The sequence below is a fragment of the Etheostoma spectabile genome, chromosome 24 (assembly GCF_008692095.1).
Source record: "Etheostoma spectabile isolate EspeVRDwgs_2016 chromosome 24, UIUC_Espe_1.0, whole genome shotgun sequence".
NCBI lineage: Eukaryota > Metazoa > Chordata > Actinopteri > Perciformes > Percidae > Etheostoma > Etheostoma spectabile.
Window position 1 is genome coordinate 7,128,299 of NC_045756.1, and position 4,195 is coordinate 7,132,493.

At 39.7% G+C, this 4,195-nt stretch overlaps 1 protein-coding gene and 1 pseudogene across 1 annotated transcript in view; both read right to left on the reverse strand.

The window, feature by feature from the left end:
• The window catches only part of LOC116674034 (gastrula zinc finger protein XlCGF57.1), a 138,681-nt gene that overhangs the window by 24,611 nt on the left and 109,875 nt on the right, over positions 1–4,195 (reverse strand). The window lies entirely within an intron of this gene.
• LOC116674235 (ornithine decarboxylase-like) overlaps positions 875–4,195 on the reverse strand; it is a 4,935-nt pseudogene continuing 1,614 nt past the window's right edge.

Below are 4,195 nucleotides of genomic sequence, written 5' to 3' on the forward strand. Positions count from 1 at the left end.
CAATGAAGGCAGTTACACTGTCCGATAAGGTCATAAAGCTCTCATAAAGAGTCTGGTAAGTCTAAGAGAATAAGAAGTTACCGGCGAGCAGCGGTAGCAAGTTGTGCCAGCGTTCACTCAACGGTCCTTGTCATGTCAGACTCCAGCCCCTTATGAGAACAAAATACGGTGGAGAAAAGACAAAAATGCGTCGCAACATGTAACTTCAACTAAGGATGAACATCAACCGACGTTTTCGTGAAGAAAAAGCAAAAGAAAAAGCTAATTAACCGAAAACAAACAAGCCAGATGGAGCGGCGTCAATCTCGCCAGCGTTCCCGTTGCTTGGCAATCCGTATGATAATATGTTCCCAGAAGGCGAAAGAAAACCAACTTGCGTCCTTCTGCTGCTTCATCGTCTGCTGGACTCTGGACATTCACCTATCATAGTTAAAGGCGACTAAACTGAACTTCTTATTCACGCTCAGCTAAAGCCGACAAACACGTTATATGCTAATTTTGTTTTGTCGGAAAGCATCGCTGCGACTCGGAAACACATACACAACCGCTACATCCCTCCGGCTTTCAAAATAAAAGCATTTTAAAAGTATTCTGTTGAGTTAAATTGCAGTTGGCTTCCTTTTACGAAGTCGATTTTACCCATAGACACTACGAGAAATGGACAATGTGACGCCGTTGTTTTCAACTGAGACCAGTGAAGGTTATTAGAAGCTTTTTCTCGGTGATGCTGAGCGTTACCGCGCTGCCTCCAACTGAGCTTGAAGTGAGCTTCAATCATTCCCAATCAGTAGAGACAGAGTGTAGGTATAATATGTCTCTCGGCTCATACTTAAAATACTTTTACAAAACAACACAGATACCAGAGTCAACAATATGAATGATGAAAGTTATTTAATGTAAGAAAGAGCAGTATATGACATGCAGTACATGAAACCATTGCGCTGTAGATGCTGTTGGTGCTATTCACAATGGAACTGTAAACTGTACTGTGACTCCAACTGTTGACAATAGATCAATATGCCTCTGTGGAAGAGTGGGATACATTTCAAATGCTTTTAATTTCTTTCTTGTTGTTTTTAGTAATTTATCAACCTATCAATGTGGATTAAAATAATAATAATAGTAATATTACATTTTATTTAAAGGCGCCCTTTCGGCACTCAAGGATGCCACACATACATTAGATTTTTTTGTTTCAAACGGCAAAAACTACTATACAACAATAAAAACAGAAAAAGGCAGGGCAGTAGACATTCAAGTGGAATAGGATGAATAGATGTTTAGCTTAGCTTTTCTTTTTGTGTATCTTGTGTAGTGTTTTAATCTGAGCAAGCGCTTTATCCAATAGATCAAGCCTTCTTTGGTATTTTTAGGCTTAGCTGCTGCGTTGGCTCTTTTTTGGATTTGCAAAATTGTGAATGTTTGGATTTAAATACATAAGGCACACTACTAGACAGCTACAGAATGACATGATAACGCGTACTCGCCCTTCAATCAACATTTAGGTAAATATAAGTATTGAACCGGACTCAGTATTGGTATTGGAAGACATTGGAAATTAGACGCCTCAGATCAGGATCTGCCCAAATAAGTAAGGATAGGATATCCCTAATGTTTACATTAGACCCTCACAACAAAACCATAGGAGATAAAGATTGTGTATTTTTTTTAAAACACATTCAGAAAAATATAAAATCCTATTTAAAAGAAAAACAACAACTGCAGGGCCGGGGATCAAACCCCCACCTTCTGATTGGCAGCTAGCTAGTAAACAATACAATGTTCTGTCAAGGAATAGCTACAAGCTAACTGTGTAGTTTAGCTAGCTGACAAACAATGCAATATTCTGTTAAGGAATAGCTACAAGCTAACAGTTTTTAGCTAGTTAGCAAACAATGTATTACTTTTTTTTTTTTTAAAGAATGTTTTTTATTACATAGAATCTGATTTCCTTAGGTTTTCACCATTAAATTCTATTTGTTTACCCATTATATTATGTAATTAAAAGTTTAATTGGATTTAGAGAGGATTAATGCGTGAACAGTTAATTGTAGTATAAGGTTTTGAACCAGACTCAGTATTGGCATTGGAAGACACAGGAAAGTATAGCCCTCAGAACTGGATCTGGCCCTAAATGTCCCTAATTTAAAACACTTTCAAACAATACACGTACACAATCAATCACAAGTGTCATTTTAAATTGGAAGAAAATTATCCTATGGTGGATTGCGGGTGCAGTAAAATGATTTCAACATATTTGCAATAGGCCTGTGAAACTGACCAATTGAAGATAGACGTCAAATGCCCATGTTTCGTTCGGACGTGTAGAAGATATATATCTAACAGAAGAGTTTCCAGATCATTTACGCATGCCGAAGGTTTGAGAAAGGTTTAAGGCGTGCCATGTCTCAGCTGTCACAACAGTGTAAACGTGTGCTCTTTCAAAGCCATTGAAGTCGGTGCATAAACAGATGGTATAAGCTCCCATGTTGTCGACGAGAAGCCAGTCCCCCACGTGCAACTCAGGGATCCAGTAGTTGTCAATTACTTTGTCATAGCTGTCGCAGGTTGGACCCCAGATAGCAGAGCGATAGCGCCGCTCGCTGCTGTTGACAACCTGTGTAGAGCACAAATATTAAAATAATGAATCCACATCGCAGCCTTCAACTTTGTGTTCCACATTTTATTTGAAACAAACAATTGTCCCTTAGGTCTTTAGTTAACTTTAATCATTGGGGAGTAACCAGGGATGGGAATAACGGCGTTACTCCGCGTAACTTTTTCAGTAACGAGTAATCTAATTGATTACTCTCCCCATCTTAATAACATCCTCCTCCTTCTCTCCATCTGTATGCAACCTCATCCCATTAATTCATGTTACTAACTCAACTTCTTCCCTTTCCCCGAGTCTTGTGCTCTCTCGCCCATCTCCTCTCTCCTCCCATCGCTTCCTGCAGGTGTTTCTGGCTCTGGAGCTGTGGTTGGAGTCACCTGCTCTTTTATAAAAAGCGGCAATGAGATAACTAAAAGTTGTTGTGATTTGGCGCTATATAAATACAATTTTAAAAATCTTAACTCTGTTACCGTTACTGCCGAAAAATGCGGCGCGTTACTATAATCAAAGCTGTTTTTTTTCATCAGACCAACTTGGTCTCTGAGCCGAGAAGCAAAGACTTTTTATCTTCCTTGGTTAGAGGGCCGTGCACAAGACAATCGCATAAACGCTGACGATTGGCTGATGTAGAATAAAATTTCATGGTAAGCCAATCAGACGCTGGAGTTGGGCGGGTGTTCATAAGTACGCATAGTCGGACACAACAAACAACACAAGCGAGTCAGTCAACGAGAGACAGGTATGGCGTTATAATATGGGGGGGGGGGGACTTTTCCTGCTAAAGATTTCCCACTGTGGTCAGAAAACACGGGGGGGGGGGGGGGGCACTTTGTTTATCTCACTAAATGACTCTAGAATGGCTACTTCGCTCCAAAGCTAATCGCTGTCACTCTCTCACTTCTCCCTTGCTCTATCACCCCCCCCACACACACACACACACACACGCACTCACACACACACACGCCGACTCGACACCCACACGAGGGCAAAAGTATAACCATCTGGCCACTTATGTTATTTGCAATACAAAGAGTGTTTATATTTGTTTTTTATTTTTACTATAGTGCTTAACAAGCATTATTTCATTTTGCCCAGTTGCTGCCCGTTGAGGGGCAATAACTATCAAAAGTTCTAAAACATCTATGTTGTTATTTGTATAGATCCACTAGACATAATATCTACATACATGCCATCTGATTGGAGGATAGTCACTTTGTCCCACAGCAACATTAAAACACTTTAGATGTGTGAACAGTCTCTGTTTATAATGTATTGTATTAAGTGTCCATTTCATCATATTATTCAAATTTATCATAAATAATTGAACGTGCACATGGATTTTATGTTCTGTTAAAGAGGGGTGTAGGGGGAGGGTTACTTTTGGAAGAAGTAACTTGTAACTGTAACTAATTGCTTTTTAAAACACTGGTAGTAACCATGCACGGATACTGCGGATAGCAAGAATGTTAAATCATTGGCGTTGGACTTAATGTTGTGTTTTGCAGAATCGTCCAATATTGGCTTTGTCACGTGGCGACAGGCTTTAATATTTACCCTGTGAAGATACGGTTCAAGGTTGGA